We start from the raw sequence: 18,410 nt of genomic DNA on the forward strand, positions 1-18,410 counted from the left end.
TGGAGGCTGCAACCTCACTTTGTATCCACAGGTGCTTTTAAGCCAGACATGTGGCGTCCTTGTCCCTTAAAAAACCCTGAATAGTGTCCACATTTCTGTGTAAGGCCCTGTTGTTGGTGTACAGAGTAGGAGGACCTTTTTCAGGACTGATTTATAAGAAGAAGATTTTTCAGATGTGGTTCTGTGGCTAAGAAAGCCCGGTTGGATAGCGAACCAATTTTTAAAACTTTGCTTTTCTCTTAAGTCGCTGTGCTTTAGTCTAAGCCTGATTCTCACTGTGATCTCAAACCACCGGCTTTCATCGAGAAACACAAAAGTGTTGAGTTTCATGACGTCAGACTTTCTGTAACAGATCAACTTGTATCTATCTATTTATTTATTATGCTGTAAATTCAATTGTAATCAGTCAGCTGTGTGTATTCTGCAGGTGTTGTGACCATCCTCTAGTCGACACGAGTTAGCGCTAAGTAGCCAGCCTCCTGGCCGTCGTCGTATTCCCAGTGGGCTTCTATAATCTTCGTGATCATTGGCATGTTGTGGATTTTTCTTCATGTATGATGATGGTGAATTTCAAAGATAAGCTGGCACTGTTGTACTACTGCAGCACATTCATAATAAAGACACAATGCATGTGACGTGTTTTCACTGTTTAGGAGAGACTAAGCAGCTGTGTTTCAGACTCCAACTGAGGGAGAGCGTGGCCAACTGACCATGCACACTACATGGGTGAAAGAGAATGGTGGGGAAATTATCAGTGGATGTGCTTCAGATTTTTGAGACAAGCTGGCATTAAGCAGAGCTGAAGGAACGGCTGAGTGAGAACAGATGATATTAGCAGAATCAGAGTAAAGCACACCCTATTATTTTCTCTGAGTCTCTAAACTCACCAACAAAGATGCTGCTAGAGGAAATCCTCTCACGGTTTTACAATTAGTTGGAATGTTTGATATTTGCATTTTTACTGGTATCCCTACCCCTAACACATGGGCAAAACCGTGTGTGATATTTTAAATTTAACATGGAAGAAAATAAAGAGAGGGAGAGAGGTCCTGCTTCAAGTGGAGGAGTTCAAGTATCTCGAGGTCTGGTTCACGAGTGAGGGAAGGAGGAAGTGGGAGATCGACAGGCGGATTGGGGCAGCGTCTGCAGTGATGCGGACGCTGAACCGGTCTGTTGTGGGGAAGGAGCTGAGCCAGAAAGCAAGGCTCTCGATTTACCAGTCGATCTACCGCCCAGTCCTCACCTATGGTCATGAGTTTTGGATAATGACCGAAAGAACAATCGTGGATACAAGCGGTCGAAATGAGTTTTCTCCGTGGGGTGGCTAGACTCAGCCTCAGGGATAGGGTGCGGAGCTCAAACTTTCGGGAGAAACTCGGAGTAGAGCCGCTGCTCCTTCATATCGTGAGGAATAATTTGAGGTGGTTTAGGCATCTTTTTAGGATGCCTTCTGGACATCTCCACAGGTAGGTGTTTCAGGCATGTCCTGCCGGAGGGAGGCCCCCTTGGTCGACCCAGGACATAATGGAGAAAGTACGTCTCCGAACTGGCCCAGGAACGCCTTGGGGTCCTGCCGGAGGAGCTGGCGGAGGTGGCCGGGAAGAGGACTGTCTGGAACTCCCTAGTTGGGATGCTGCCCCCGTGACCCGGACCCAGATAGGCAGAAGATGAGACGAGACAACAAGAACACGTAAAAAACGTGGTGCAGGTGAAACTGGAAAAAATACAATATCGTGTAAAAGGCCATTTATGTCAGTAATCCTACTTAGACTGAGAAACCTTCTAAAGGCTCAGGAACACCCTGCTGGTGTTTAGGATTCATTAGCTGATTAGAGTGTGACACTCTTGCCACTTACACACTAGCATTGGCTCCGCTCCGCCCACCCCAGCCTGGCCACGTTCGTTCCACGCTGCCATAGGATTGCAGACGGGATTGAGCACATGGACGTTCTCCAAAATTGGCGTGAAAAATAGATATCAGTGATCAGTGTTGGGCAAGTTACTTCAAAACTGTAATGCATTATTTATTACTTGTTACCCTCATTTTAAAGTAATTAATTACATTACAATATTACTGATTTTAAAATGTAAGGCATTACACTACTTTTGCATTACTTGAAGTAACTTTCACCAAATCAACTTCAATATGAATCTGGTAATCTGACGCTCAGTGAGCTCATGACATATATGTGGAAAGTGATGTGGTGTCTGAGCTAGGATTGCTGTTAAAAACAGTCAGATATAATAAAAGTGCTTTAAAATGATTGTTTATCAAATAAAAGCAACAACAATCTGTACTCTCACCATGCTGCCATCTTATATTAACTGAGCAGGGAGTGAGGTGGTGGGGACTCCAAGCCTATATTTGCCTTGGTCCCCAAACGCCTTGATACGGCCCTGGATGTGGGACTGACTTCTGGGGTGATCTGATTCTATCACTAGTATAAATATTAAAATGCTTATGTATATTATTGCTTTCCACTGGTAAAATGTGTATTGGGGATAAATCTACCTACTTTATTTCTTTTATTCTTGATTTTATTTGAATAAATTCCGGCCCTTTCTCTCTCTAACCTTCCTGCATGCTGCGTGTCTTCTCTGTCTTCCAGAGAAACTGTTTCCTAGATACTTTCTAACTAATCAGCCAAAGGGATCTACCGAACGCAAAAAAAATAAATAAATAAATAAAAAAGCTTAATATGCGCTGCGCTCCAGCAGCAATGAGTTGAAATCACCGGCGCACAGATTATAAACTCAGCTGAAAATTACATGAAGTACCAGAGAATATGGGTGGATATAAGCAATCACAAACGAATTACTTTGTTTTGGTCGAGCGATTTTGTGAATATAACAGCGGCCGTGTGCAGGACGCAGCTGGAGTATTTGAGCCATTACCGCTGCGTCCTCTCTGCTCATAGAATGCCCGCAAAGCTGAGTCCATAAAAGACGTAATATATGTGGATACTGGATCTTTTTTCAGGCTTCCCGCAATTTGAATTTTTAGGAAACCCGCATCTTGATTCTGGGTTTAAAAATGCGTTGTAATTACCGCGTTACTGACAATTGTACCGAGTAAACATTACCATTTTCTTTCCCTGTAATGCCTTACATTACCACATTACAGCAAAAAGCAATGCATTACAGTAGTTAATTACTTTTGTACCGCGTTACTCCCAACACTGTCAGTGATGTTGAGCACTTTTCCGAGCACGCGGGTGGAGCAAAAAGAGTGCAGAGAAGTCTGCGGCGTCTCCATTATTAAACACAAGCAGCCTTAGCAGTCTTGCTTTTGGAGACTCTCTGACTCTGATATTACATCCTGCTTCTCTGTGTGGCAGCGCTGTGTGTGTGTGTGTGTGTGTGTGTGTGTGTGTGTGTGTGCGCGCGCGAGCGCCTCCTCACAGCAGTAAGAGACAGAGAAAAACGGTGTCAGTCAGAGGCTCATTAACTCCATAGCATCTAGATTGATAATGAAGCCCCTGTGGGCAGATCCTATCTGCCAATCTGAGACTCCCCCTAATGGTATGTGTGCTTTTGAGCCGGCCAGTCAGTCAGCAGTGGGTGTGTTGGACCAGTTCGGCTCCAGGCAGATCACCTCAGGAAGAGGGCTGAAAAGACGTCTGGTTGTGCGTGGGAAAATTCAAGACTACCCAAATGAGAACACTCCAAACCCAGTCCAGGCAGAGGAGAGCCGGTGCTAGTGTGTGAGCCATTTGAGTCAAGACTATTGAACTTTAACCTTTTCACATTATTCCAGTTGTCTGATATTTTGAATGTGAGGTTTCATAATCATCACAGTTATAACAAATAAAGGCTTGAAACATCTGGCTTTGTATGGAAAGAGTCTATCTTATATTTTGGTTTCACCTTTTAAACAGAATTACTGACATAAATGAACCTACACACCATATTCTAATTTTTTGAGTTTCACCTCTGTGTGAAAAATTTGGGACCACCTGGTTTTGCTCCCATTTCTTACATTTTCATGATTATAAAGTTTGAAACCTATGAACACTCACATAGAACGGCCTTGGGATGACATGTCAACCACATTTGAAAGACCTATTGTTTCTATACAGCGTGAACAAACACGTTCTTCACATGGGATCACATGTAATCCATGGTGAAGAACATGTTCACTATGTGATTTCCCATAGGACTACATATGGCACTGTGCAAAAGTTTTAGGCAGGTGTGAAAAAATGCTGTAACAAGGAATGCTTTCAGAAGTGGAAGTGTTTTAATAATTTATTTCATCAATCAACAAAGAGCAGTGATCAAACAAAATAGGGATCTAAATCACGTTCATATCTGGTGTGGCCACCCTCGGCCTTCAAAACATCAATTCTACTTGAACACAGCAGTTGAAGTAACTGGGCTGGTGGATTCTTCAGAGCACCGTGGAGAACAAATCACAGATCTTTCACTGGAGATTTTAAGTGTTGCCAAAACATTAAAACAAAGGCCAATGGCCACAAAACTGATCTAGATGGCTTGCAAATGTATTAAAGGCACACTTGGCTGTTTTGCTTGCTTTTAGCACCCGCTAGTGTCCATTATTAATTCTCCGTGGTTAAACCGAAAATTACATTTATCTCCTCACTGTGCGTTTGTCTTTTTAACACCTTAATCTAACAGCTGAAATGTCTCCTCAGCCTTCATTAGTGTCTACAGGAGTGGTGCATTACAAAATGAAACACATCAGCTTTATTCATGATCTAAAACTGCAGCGTATGTCAGCTCAAAAGTCCACAGGTGGCAGCCTGCCACACTGAAGTTGCAAATGTGATATTCTGGCCACAGAAGGATGTGGGGTCTGAGTGACAAGTCATCAACCCTGTAAAGGATCATTTTAGCACATACTGGCTCAAGAAAAGTATTTAAAAATATGAAAATGTACAAAGTATCCCTTTAAACTGAAAAAAAAACCTTCAGAAAAACACAAGAGAATTTATGATGCAAATGAGCATACAAATATTCAAATCTGACACAAACTGACTAAAAAAATGAAAAAAAAAAACCCAACAAATTTACAGAATTTGAAATAACAAAATGAATACAAATAGGTACAAAATACCTAAAGGACAAAAAACAAAAAACAAACAACAACCTTTGGATCTACTGACATCGTTTTATGTCTTCCAGTGTGCACAGAAATTGTGCTTTCTATGAACAGAAATAAAAATCAGTACTCCCACTTCTTCCTGACAGCAGCAATCACCCCGTCAGCCATGTTGACTTTAAGACAGCTGGAGGCGTGCTGTTCTGTAACCTCAGCTAATTAAACAGAATGGGTAGAGTACGGGACTGCTCAGATACAGATCAGAACACCAGACACAGTCACATCCAGATGCTGTAAGTGGGTCAGAGATTATCCAGCTGGGCCACATAAACACCCATGCTGTGATGCAGCTTGGCGCCGTTCGGAAGCATCACCATCGTCTTGCTGTCAGTCCGAGTAGGACCTGCTCCGGCGCTGCTGTGCTTCAGCTGCATGAAGCAGGACTGAGTTATTCTGGATTGATGCAGACAGGGATTATGTAAGTGGGATTAGCTGTTGATAAAACCCAGTGACTGATTTACTCATTAGAAGCAAGCCAGCTGCTCAGTCACCTTCAGCTGGAGAACAGATGAGTGCGAACCCATCGTTTCATCTTTTGTTTCATGAAACGACTCGGATTCAGCCTGAGGCGAGTGTGGAGGAGTCGGGACTGAAACCGAGCAACAGAGGGCAGCAGAAGCCTGTCTATGAGTGTTCATCAGATGTTGGATGAGCGTCACAGCTGGTCCTCACCTAGGAACAAACTGCACCCACATAGGAGGCTGATGAGGATGTGTTGACCTCATTTCATCTCAAAAGAATCTGTTGTGATGCTCGTTAAGGATGAAGATCTCGGATTAACTCAGGTCTTTATTCCAGGAGGTCAGATTTGGTCTTAAAAACCTGACACTGACTATTTCACTGAATCCAAGAGCAGTTTTCTTGTGCTTTGAGGGTTGTGTGTGAAATGTAAATGACAAAGTGTAGGATTCATAATCTACGATGTGATTCCTGCCTGGTGTGAGCAGAACATTATGAGATCTGTTTAATTAAAAGCATTTTTATTATTCATGATAATGTATGAAGGAGCTTCAGGCTCTCCTGTGGTCCATCAGGACTTCAACTTCCTCCATCACAGTCCAACTAGGAGACTCTTTTATAGTGGTGTCATTAAAACTACTCATCGTTATCCCTAGATAATTGATTTTTACTTGATTTGCACCTGTGATAAAACGTTCAGCCTTTGTTGTAAAATGTTTTTCCAGATAAATTCTGGATAAATTACCATGTGAACATGGAAGCTGCTTTTATTCAAATAACAATTACAAGACCTGTTAAATCTTTTTAAAGGTGTGGAGCACTGAAAAACCAATGTTTGATGATTATTTCTGATTAAAAACATTCACTGAGTATTTCATGCAGGCTGAACATGAAAATGGTCTCCTACACCTATCTCCTGCATTAGCTTCTGATAGAAAATAGACGATGAAACTCTAGGATTTGAAAATTCTGACAGATCTATGTCACACTGTCACTTAACGTTCATAGGGAAGACTGTGGTCACAGCATCTTCACGGCTCCAGCTAGTCCAGAACTCTGCTGCCAGATTCCTGACCGGTACAAGAAGGAGGGACCACATCACGCCAGTGCTGGCTTCTCTGCACTGGCTACCGGTGTTTGACAGGGCCAGATTTAAGATTTTGCTCCATGTGTTCAGGGTTCTGCAAGGCAGCTCTCCTCTATATCTGGCCGAACTGCTGCAGCGGCGTGTCCCTCCTCGTGCCCTTCGCTCTGCTGAGAAGGAGCTGCTGCAGGTTCCCCGCTCTAAACTGAGATCAAGGGGGGCCTTCTCAGTAACGGCCCCTACAATGTGGAACACGCTCTCCCCCGATGGTGAAGCAAGCGCCTTCTCTTCAGGATTTTTAATCACGCCTTAAGACCTGGCTAGCTTTTGCCCAACTCATTTGTATCGCACCGATTTTAATTGCTTTTATTTGTCTATTTTTCTTTTACTAATTTTTATTCAGTATGTTGTTTTATTGCTACTCTGATTTGTATGTCTTGTTCAACAACTCGGGCCTCCTCTAAGGTGATAGAAGGCGCTTAATGAATAAATAAATTGAAACTGAATTGAATTGAACTGAATTCAAATTGACTCACCCATCTTGACTCAACCAGGAAGTGCTGTTGTTGTTTTAAGGTCCAGGAAAAGGCAGAGAACGTCTCGGCCAGTAGACTAGTGATGTGTCGGTCGCGAATGAACCGGCTCTAAGAGCCGGCTCTATGAAGTGAATGACGGGAGCCGGCTCGTCGTTGGGGGCCGTCAAACCCCCCCCCCCCCCCCGCTTTGTTGAAAGCCACAGGCGATTGGTCAACATGTGTAACTGCATGTCCAGACTGTCCACACACAGAGCAGTAGGGGCGGGGAAGAGGGAGGATCAGACTCAGACACACAGTAGAGAACATGCGGGCGGAGGGAGACGAGAGGGAATGAGGAGGAGCAAAAAGGCGAGCGAGAGAAAGGAGAGTGCGAAGAAGACGGTGAGAAAATGAGCGCCAGCAGTCAGAAAGTTGAGATTTCTTAAAGTGTTCAGTAAATAAATCCATAGAAATGATACATATTTTATATATTGCATATTTTTACATTAGTGAATCATTTTACATGTAATTTTGCATTATTTTTGGTGATAAATATACTTTACGCAACAGAAAATCTGAGGAGCCACTTGGGAGCCAAAAGAGCCGGCTCTTTTTGGTGAGCTGAGCCAAAAGAACCGGCTCTCTAAAAAGAACCGGAATTCCCACCACTACAGTAGACCCTCTTCCGGTTGAGGGTGTCTGGTGATGTCATCGCCTACAAATAAAACTTTTAATATCTCAAAAACCACGGCAGCACAAACACCGTTTTAACGGCACAAATGAGCACAAACGTAGCACTAAAAAGTAGACTGGTCTGGTTCATTTAGGACCTAGCTGGGGGATGGTGACCCCTAGATGACCTATAATATTTGAAAACAACAGCAGCACAAACAAGAATTTTAATGGCACAAATCAGCACAAACGTGGTGCTAATCACTCCACCTATTTGTGTCTGATGTGGGTGAGGTGCCAGCTTGATCCACGTAGACCGGCGACAGCAGCAGCACTGCTGTTACTTTAGCTTCTGTAAGACAGGCAGAAATGTGCATTAGAGCATAACTTTTGTTCAGTCTCGTCATGTTTTAGTCACCAAACAGCTATTTTTAGCTCGGCAGCGTCTCGTCTTCCTTAGAGAAAAAGTCATCGTCATCATGATGAGAACAACACCAGTAAGGAGTGAGTAAGGGCTTCCTCCTGCTCCCTCTCCAATTACAATGACGCTAGCATTCCTTTTGTGGTGTTAATCGTGTAATGTGTTTACATTAAGATAAATATTAAAGTAAAAATAAACTACTTATGAACATTTTTCACATTTTCTGAAAGTCAAGTCAATTTTATTTCTAAAGCACTTTACCCCTTGGGATGGCAGCTGACCAAAGTGCTGTACACCATTACTGTAAAATCACAATTCTGAGAAAAGTCAGATTTCTGGGAAAAAAGTCAGAATTCTCTTTCTTTTCTTTTTTCTTTTCAGTGGCCCCAATCCTCTTCTGTACATTAGCATTAGTATTCTCTAAAATTAGAAATCTCCATTTATGCGTTAGTTTGTTATATCTGCGAGGTATTAGCATTAGCATTAGCAATAAACATTTAGGTTCATTAGGAAGGGAACTATCCCTGGAAGTGAGTGAGTGAGTGCCTAATCTTAGATGCAACACCCCCTAAGAGCAAACACAAGCACACCAGAAAAAAATGGGGCTTCATGGAGAAGTTCTCCCTCATGTATGTGTGGGTTCTCCAGTTCCCCTCACACGTGTTAAGTTAATTAGTGACTCTAACGTGTCTCTGGGTGTGAGCGAGTGAAAAACTGATGTAAACTATAAAGTTCCTGATAAACTCTGATAGGGTTAGTTTTTTTTTTTTGCAGCAGCATCTCTCACAGGGAAAATACTGCAGGAATTTGGAGACATTTTAGCCGGTATACCTTCCTGGAGGAGGCCATCAGGTGGCATACTACTGCCAACCACTGAACATCCTCCCTCTCCTGCTATTGTGGTTTTAACTTTTTTTTAACATAGAAGCACTAACTAGTTCATCTGTTTATCTTTTGTTTGTGTGTGTGCTCTGTCATCACAGACGCCCAGTCACTTGTGATAGATGGCTGCTTATACTGATCCAGGGTCCTCTGGCAGTTTCCTCCTGCTAAAAGGGAGTTTTCCTCTCCACTGCCGCTACATGCTTGCTTAGTATGAGAATTGCTGTAAAGACACTGACACATAAAGTCAGTGACTCCATGCATGCAGCTGGGTTTACTTGGGTAAAAATCTTGTAAATGATTGGAATAATTAACTGAACGCAATGTACTAAACAGCAGGGTCAGTTGGAATGCTCTCTTTGTAAAGTGCCTTGAGATTACTCTTGTTGTGAACTGGTGCTATTGAATTAAATTGATGAATTGTGAAAGCAGACCCGTTGGGTTTTGACAGCTGGACATGTAAAACACAAATGTTGAAAGTTAAAGAAATAAACGTAAGTAATTCTAAATCTTGGGCACAATGCTCAGAACTCTGTCATGTCACAGAGGCAGTTAGATGAGTTTTAATTTTAATTAATTCAGTAATTATAAACAGTTTTCCCTGCAGAAATACTGTTTGAATGCTTATGACCTGAAGTGAAGTTGAAATTTAGCTAAAATGTCCAAACTAGCAAAATATATTTGTAATATATTTGACAGAAAAAATCTTTACAAGTGAAACTAAAAAACTTAGAAAATGGTGCAAAAGTTAATTTATTTCAGTTAAAGCAAAAGGGGCCCAACCCAAGTACTGAGTACACACAGATGTCTGCCATATTGTGTTTAATATTCTAATGTACAAAATAAAGGCTTGAGATATCTGGCCTTGCATGTCACGAGTCTATCTCATTGATCAGTTTCACCTGAAATAAATGATCTTTTACACCATATTCTAAAGTTTAGAGTTTCACCTTCAGTAAGCAAGTAAACTCACTAAGCAAACAAGGAAACATGAGCTGGAAATAGCAGAAACGTTGAATTTCTTAAAAAAATATTAAATACCAAAGGTTAGTGAGCCAGCAGAAACAAATAGTGACTAAGATGTAGAAGTAGAAGGCTTCTCTTATTACGCTTAGACCTCTTTCCCTCTTAGGAGAAAATGCACAATAATCACAAACTGATGCAGAGATCCTCTTCTGGCTGAGTCCGTCATCAGTGTCTCTGAGTCAGCTGCTCAGCTCATGGTGAGGATTACGGAGAGACGCCATGTCCAAACTCTGAGACACGATGACTCCCTGTGTGGTCATAAAAACATCATGACCTCTGACCTGCCTGCCGGACGAGACAAAAGAGAAGTTTGGCCCAGTAGAGAGAGTGACTCAATGAAACTTCAAACTCAAGAGAAATATTTGAATTTAGGGAAGAAAAACATGGCGGCCAAGGAATATTTTTATCAACAAAAACACATTTTTTCTCAATCTGTTCTGCAAAAAGCAGCTTTTCCATGTTCAGTTGTTTAAGGGATTATTTGGGGCCTTTTCGAAGAGTTTAGATGTAAAAGTGGTGAATAATTCATGTCCTACATTAGCTTTCGGAATGGCCTCTGTTGGGAGAAATAATGTGTATATGTATGAGATTGAGGAGGTGACTGCTTGTCTGAGTGCATCTAAAATAACAGTACATTTTTAAAACCGATCTAAAGTCGGGATCACTCAGTGCGTTTTTTGGCCATCGCACAGGATTGCTAATGTCACATGTAAGAACTCCAGAAAGGTGGCACAATGTACGGTGCAGGATTTCAGTGAGGCAGAACCCATCCTTATCATGAACATGGGAGATTTCCACCAACAGCAAAGGGATGTCATAGTTTTGTGTTTAATTTTTTATTTTCGTGAGCACATCTCATCTCACAGATCATGGAAGCTTTCACAAATTATCTGATAGTCAAAAAAAAGTTTAATTATTTCTAATATAACTCTGGTTCAACTTGGGCTATTAGTGATGGATATAACTGATTTTGACGTCACAGGGTTCTTGATGTAACAGCGTAGGTGTTTGTTTAAACAGAGGGTCATCAACTTTGATCATGTTTTAGAGTGGTGAAGAATGACCTCTTTGATCACCCTCCTGTTAACTGTAACTTCCTGAGACAAGATGACGGTCCAACAATCTGTTGATTAGGTTACCCCGGTCAGCTGGTTCTAAAGAATTGTGTGTGTGGGTTATCTGTAACTTCTGGGTGTGCCTTCCTAAATAAAAGGAGCTCCAAGGCTTTGCCTGAGTGTGAGAGCAAACTGACATCCGTCTCTGGTGTGTATTTGATTTTTCTCACCCTTTGCAAAGTATTTGTTGTTGTTTGTTGTTGGCAGGATTACAATTTACCAAATTATCAATCTAATCCCTCTGTGTGCGCTCTGAACTTTCTTTGAGGTAATATGGGAGTAATATTAAAATTACCCCAAATTTTTGGTGCCGAAACCCGGGAGAGCAGAGCCCTCCAGTGGGAGTTCGCCTTCGGAGAGCCGCACGGCGCCACTTCCTCATCAAAGTCCGGGGGGCTGAAAATTGCCCCATCGGCCGGCTGTTTAGCTCCACAGATGAACTTCAATTAACAGGCTCTCGCACTCAGACTCAGGGCGAATCTGCCACTCAGGGGGAGAGTGAGTACCTAAATTAAATTTCACCCTATTTCTAATAGCTGGTTGGCAGTGTGGTTTTACGCTGGTGGTGATTTTGCCATCCACGCACGAAAGACGTTCCGGGCCCCGGCTGAGGGCTGGACTGATAGCCGCCGGACCTTGTCCTGGACTCCGTTTGCCTCAGTTAAACCAGCGCTGCGTTAAAGCGGCCACCCGCAGTTGGCACAGACACACTTCTTTTTGCAGCTGCCGACAGGCGGGATTGGACGGATTTTGTTTAACTCCGTCTGCGTGGAAGTGCATTGAGATTTATCGAAGTGTGTGTTGGCCCCGCGCACATGGCTGACACATATTGGATTTATTGTATATGTATGTGAAATGTATACTGGCTTGGATAGATGATGGCAACCTGCATGCGGCACTGCACTGAGAAGTGATGTGTAGCCACGTTAAAGCGGATAAGCAATCTGAGAGAAGAGGGGTGAGCGCGAGAGAGGTTGTAATCATTCTGTGTCTGCGCACACAGACACCCCACAACGAATAGAGAGAAAGAGAGAGAGAAAGAGGTAGAGAGTGAGAGAGTGAGTGAGTGAGTGAGTGACTGAGTGACTGAGTGAGTGAGGGAGTGAGTGAGAGTGGGTCATAATAGGGTTGGATGTGCAAATCACTATGTAAGCTCACTGACGATTGTATAGTTTAAATATTTCATGGTGCATCAAAGGTACACAAAAATTAATCACCGCTACATTTGGCCAAAGAATCCCAAGTCGGTCTAAATTCGCCCTTGCTGTGTGTTATTTGTGTTGTTGTGCTTCTGGCATCGTGGGCTGCGTCCCATTTCTGATTGGTCAGGCTTGCCACTTCTGGTTGTGCAGATCTTTGTGGTCCTGTGATTCATTGCTGACATATTGGTGTCAGCTGTCCCATCACGGACATCGAACGTCTGTGTTGTGTTGTGGTTTTAAAATCTGTGCCGAAGTGCTAAAAACCCGGCTGTGGACTTTGTTTCAGCTGCCGACTCATTGTGTCTCTGTGTGTGAAAAAACCTGCAGGTTCTGTCCTGTTCTGTTCTGTTTTGTTTTGTTCGGTTCTGTCCTGTTCTGTTCTGTGCATGTATGAGAAAGTATGAATTTAGAGGTACTGGAAAAAGGAAACAAGATTGTTTGACTAAAGTTCTGGGACGGTGCGTTTGGGTGTGTGTGTGTGTGTGTGTGTGTGTGTGTGTGTGTGTGTGTGTGTGTGAGTGTGTGTGTGGGTAGAGGTGTATTGGTTGCCATTTCACTGTGTGACAGGTTTGGCTGCCGTCTCGTTGTGGGGGTGTGTGGAAGGTTCGGATGCAGTTCTGAGTGTGTGTGTATGTGTGTGTGTGTGTGTGAGAGTGTGCGTGTGGAAGACAGAAACGGAGAAGTGGTGAATTGCTTCAGTGGCTGCCAAATGTTATCTGAAAAAGTCATTTTAACACATGCCCTTATCTGCAGTTTAATTGTATTTCTGACAATTTTTGCATTAGAACTCCTTGGCGTGCTCCCAGCCTGTTTCACTAAACCAGTAAACAAAACGACTTAGATAGAATGGGGAATACCGAGGGAGATATGAAATTTATGTCTCGTAAACACCCAGATAGCTTAAAATTTATGAGAAAATGGCGCAAAAAGTACAAAGTCGATGGAACACTAAAAGGTCAACAATGGCATAACTTAGTCGATATATGCAACGTTAAAGTTGTGGCAGCCACTGGCAAAAAGAAACTGGCTAAGGAAGAACAATTAAAGATAGCGACGATTTGGCGTGATGAGGCAGATAAGAGACTGAGAGATATCCAAAAAAGTAAAGAGAAAATGAAAGAAAAAGAAAGTGAAGCAGGGATGAATACACCCGTCCTAAGTAAACTAACTCCTTCAGCTCCGCTGGCTGAATGGATGCACTCGTTTAAACCCGGAGAACAGTCAGAGAAGTGGGTCCCAGATATGATGGAGGTGATTCACTCCCACCACTTAATTGGCCAAAAATAAGACCAGCTGGCTCAAACGAGCTTTCTAAAACCTCCCGCGACTGGACAAATAATAGAAGACTTAAGTTGGAAACTCCTAACTTAACCCAGTTAACAACTATTAAACAAAAGACTGGTGAGTCCATAGATGATTCCCATGCCAGATACGCAGAAAAGATCATCCAGGGACAAATTAAAGAGCCAACACCCCCCCCCCCCCCCCCCGATCAGCCCCACAAAGCATCCCAGACAGGAAGGGAAATAGGAGGAGGAATTCTAAACAGAGGCAGAGGTACAATTGACAGGCCCGATCACAGCAGTCCATTTACTGGACCTGTGAAGGTCGAGGTCACTTCTCACGCGATTGCCCCTCAAATTAAACTAGATCCTTGCAATTTATTATTTTAACATAATTATTAAAATAAACAAATACCCCTTTTCAGTAGTTCTGCTCTTCCTAGCTTGATTTGCTTTCACCTACGGAATTTAGAGTTCAACTTGCAAAAGTTGCACCTCACAAAATCTCACTATTGCCTAAACAATCAATAATAATAATACTAATTGTCTAGCGGACTTTCAATGTTCAGCAAATTCACAAATTCTTGTTTATGTGGATGACAATTTGGTTGCTTCAGACGATGCTGAGTCCTGCCTCAAAGACTCTCTCGCTCTGCTGCAGCATCTCCGCAAAACAGGAAACAAAGTCAGTAAAAAGAATCTACAATGGGTAAAGAAATTTCTAGTACGGTATTTTGGGACACACTGCTGTCAGGTGAAGGCAGATCCAGTCAGGGACCATGTTGACTGCCCCGACACCCCGAATACGGAACAGATCACACAGTTTTTAGACCTTCCTAAGTAGTCCCCCAATGCAGAAATGTCCCAGTCCTTTGCACATTTCTCTTTTTTGCTGGATTTGACCCCGAGTTACAGAATTAGAGGGGAAAATTATTGTAAAATTATGATTTTGTGTTAATGTGGTACAAAACCTCATGAATAGCTTCTGCTTAGTATGATGTAGAACTGTAAAAAAAGGTGCCTTACTGCCATTTTAAAATGACAAACTATTTTGCCCCTTTTAACTGAGACAGCCTTTGTACAATTCTGACACAGCTCTGGTTTTGCCAGACTCGAGTTCCACAGGTTAGCTGTGAGGCGGCTGATCTGAGTCCAAAGATGCCTTTTGCTCATGGACTTAGTTTAACAATGCAACTTTGACTCAAGATGGTCTCTGTTTTCACTTGGTAAGGCTGTTCCTTTATGGAATGATGCAAATTACTGGTGTAGGTTAGACTAATATATCATGGAACATGAGTTAATGGGTATACTGAACCATAATTCTAGCCCACTAATGGGTTACCTTACTCAGGTTTTTTGTTATGACATTGTGTTTGTTTTTATTATTTTATCTTTTGCTGTCCCAACAAATACGCTCAGGGGGAATGTCCAGTATTTTGACCTCACATGTATGTGTGGTCTTGATTCTAGCTTAGGATGATACCGGGTGGACTGTGATGGTAAATTTCTGGTGAATTTCGGCCCCATTGGGGGTCCAAACTGGACTGGTCAAAAAGTATATTGGACGGTTGTTGCTGAAGATGTCAAAAAGCCACAGTGAACTTGCAGATCCTTGTGTGCTTTCTCGCCACAGACCGTGAAACCAAGGATATTGGGGATGCACGTGCTTCTACCAAGATGAGGCGTCAAGGTCACTCATCTTATCCCTCCCGCTGCTGCATACTGCTGAGAGGGCCACTATGACTGACCATCCTCATGCGGGCTCACCGAGGACGGCAGATAAGTAAACGATGTGCCTTAAGCTTGCAGGGCTGATCCACCATGTCGCTGCTGATGTTTGGGGATCGCACTTTGCCCTGAAACCGCCCCTCAACATCTGATGGAACGAGAGGAAACAGCAGCAGTTGGGAGGAACAACGGAAACAACATCTGGTGGTTGAGACCCCTCCTGGGTCCGTCCACACGACGCTGTGACCTGCCTCCAACGATGTCAAGATCCAGTACCCCAAATCTCTCGTCTGGTTTCAAGGCTCCCTGCCCAAAAAGACATCCCCTCACCGTCCCCACCATCACTGAATCCCAGGTTGCTATGACATCATCACAGTTGCTGGCACACGCCTTTTGCTCGAGTTGGCTCTCTCCTGCCACACACCTGGTGTGGCACACACGTGCAGACTGGCACACTGACCCCGCCTCATATGAGCGACGAAAGCCGCGCCCCTCACGACGACGATCCCAAAGGACACTTCTGCATCACCTTTCCCCGTACAACACCATCCTGAAGAAGGCATTGTTTTGCTCAAACTACAGTTTCCAGTCCACGGACAAGCCCTTTGACCTCAGCTCTGCCACAGTTAGAGCTGCGTACATTAACATTTTACATTAACTTTCCCCCTCTAGCAACTTCCTGAAATCCAACGAATCGACTGGAGGATCCTGGAGTTTTATGAGTTGGCTGGTATCTGGTAACTGGTATCAGCTCTTGTTAAAGTTTCTTGCACCTGTTTTTGTTATCCTGGTCATGATTTGCTTAGTTTTAGGCTGTGTAATCCCATGCTTGAAGAATATGGTAAGCAAACTGATGACAAATGCCTTGGTCCAATGCATGCTCCTAAGGCAAAGAGAGGAGCTTGAAGAAGATGAATACATTGCCTGATAGAGTTGGTTTCATTGTGATTTCAACGATGAAAATTACAGTTCCTGTAACTGTTGTTGATTGTTCTTGTTATCAGCTCAGATTTTATTATCCTTTAGGTTATTAGCTTAATCTTTAATTTAGCTTAATCAGTGTAATCATTGTTATCATCATTTTAGAATGAAGTTGATCTTGTTTTTTATTAATCATCCAGTTTAAATTCATTTTAAAACAGGTTGTTACCTATTTTACAGCTTTTTTGAAGATCACTAACTATTTTGTGATCTTTTGGTGTGTTAGAGGTTGATTTTAATACTACATACATATTTACCTTGATTGTAGTCTTGTTCTTATAATTTTTTTATTTTGCTGATCATAAACTGTCTCCACAGGGAGGAGTGTTGATTAGAATGACCTCTGTTTAAAACAGGGAGGAAATGATGGATATAACAGATTTTGATGTCACAGGGTTCTTGATGTAACAGTGTAGGTGTTTGTTTGAACAGAGGGTCATCAACTTTGATCACGTTTTAGAGTGGTGAAGAATGACCTCTTTGATCACCCTCCTGTTATCTGTAACTTCCTGAGACAAGATGACGGTCCAACAATCTGTTGATTAGGTTACCCCGGTCAGCTGGTTCTGAAGAATTGTGTGTGTGGGTTATCTGTAACTTCTGGGTGTGCCTTCCTAAATAAAAGGAGCTCCAAGGCTTTGCCTGAGTGTGAGAGCAAACTGACCTCTGTCTCTGGTGTATTTGATTTCTCTCACCCTTTGCAAAGTATTTGTTGTTGTTTGTTGTTGGCAGGATTACAATTTACCAAATTATCAATCTAATCCCTCTGTGTGTGCTCTGAGCTTTCTTTGAGGTAATATGGGAGTAATATTAAAATTACCCAACAATTAGCAAAAATTAAAACTGGTGTGTAGTTTATAATCTGCATTTTAAACATAAAATTGAAATTGAAAGTCAGAGAGGAGGTGTCTTGCTTCTGCGGCGTCCCAAAGGTGTGTTTTCATTGGTTGGTTGAAGATAGGAGTTGTAGGTTTTCAAGCAGTGCTTGAAGATTGTTGGAGGCTGAGTTTGGTCATGAGACACTCTAAAAGCTAGTGCAGAACGGGTTACAGTAGCCTGGCCAGCCAGACCCCTCCTTTTGGGAAGCATGGGCCTGGGAACTCTCCTATTCAAAAAACCCTGATAATTCTAACCGAGCCAATCACCAGCGTGCGTCACACACCTTAACGCTCAGTTTCTCATAAACAATGAAGCAGCTATTTCCTCTGTTCTAAATGACTTGAACATGTCTTTAAAACCACGACAAGAAGAAAGCCATTGTTCTTAGGAAAGATGTTGCACCGTCGCTAGGTGCCATTTTTGAATGGAGGAAAACTCGTCACCTTCCTTATAAGGATCTAAAGTCTTTTAATTTCATCCTGACATATGGTGAAGATACTGGTGAGCATACTTACTTCTATGTATTTCTGTTGTTATATTTTTATGCTACTTTCTTATTTCTACCTAATTTTCATGTGACAGATTGTTGCTATTATGTTTTATGAGTGCTGTGTTAAGCACTTTGTGGTGGCCTGCAGTTAGCTGGAAATTGCTCTACAAATACAATCATGATGCTAGAATAGAATAGAATAGAATAGAAAAGCTTGTTGTTGCACCACTTGCACTATTTAAAAACTTTATTATATGATATTTTCATCAGAATTTATTCTGGGGTATAACTCATATCCACCAAGTGTCAAATCCATTTGCTGTATAATGCATTAGATGCATACATAACAGTATGTCTGCCTATTTTGCGTCAACAAAGAAATCTGGTTAGGTGGAAATGGGCATGGCCAATATAAAAGGGATTCAAAAATCATCCACAGATCAAGAAGATATAAGGTTGATGAGTGTGTTAGGGTTATCGAGTGTTCATTGGTTAGAAAAGTGGTAGCACACTCCCTTGGTTGAGCCAGGCGTTGTGTATAACATGTTTTG

The 18,410-nt window shown here is 42.4% G+C and overlaps 1 long non-coding RNA gene across 1 annotated transcript; it reads left to right on the forward strand.

The window, feature by feature from the left end:
• The first annotated feature begins 11,391 nt into the window (after positions 1-11,391).
• On the forward strand, positions 11,392-17,153 carry LOC139063525 (uncharacterized). Its single transcript, XR_011516893.1, has 2 exons — positions 11,392-11,794; positions 15,415-17,153. It is a non-coding gene; the product is annotated as an uncharacterized lncRNA (long non-coding RNA).
• Positions 17,154-18,410: the final 1,257 nt, after the last annotated feature.

This window comes from Nothobranchius furzeri, chromosome 16, assembly GCF_043380555.1.
Source record: "Nothobranchius furzeri strain GRZ-AD chromosome 16, NfurGRZ-RIMD1, whole genome shotgun sequence".
NCBI lineage: Eukaryota > Metazoa > Chordata > Actinopteri > Cyprinodontiformes > Nothobranchiidae > Nothobranchius > Nothobranchius furzeri.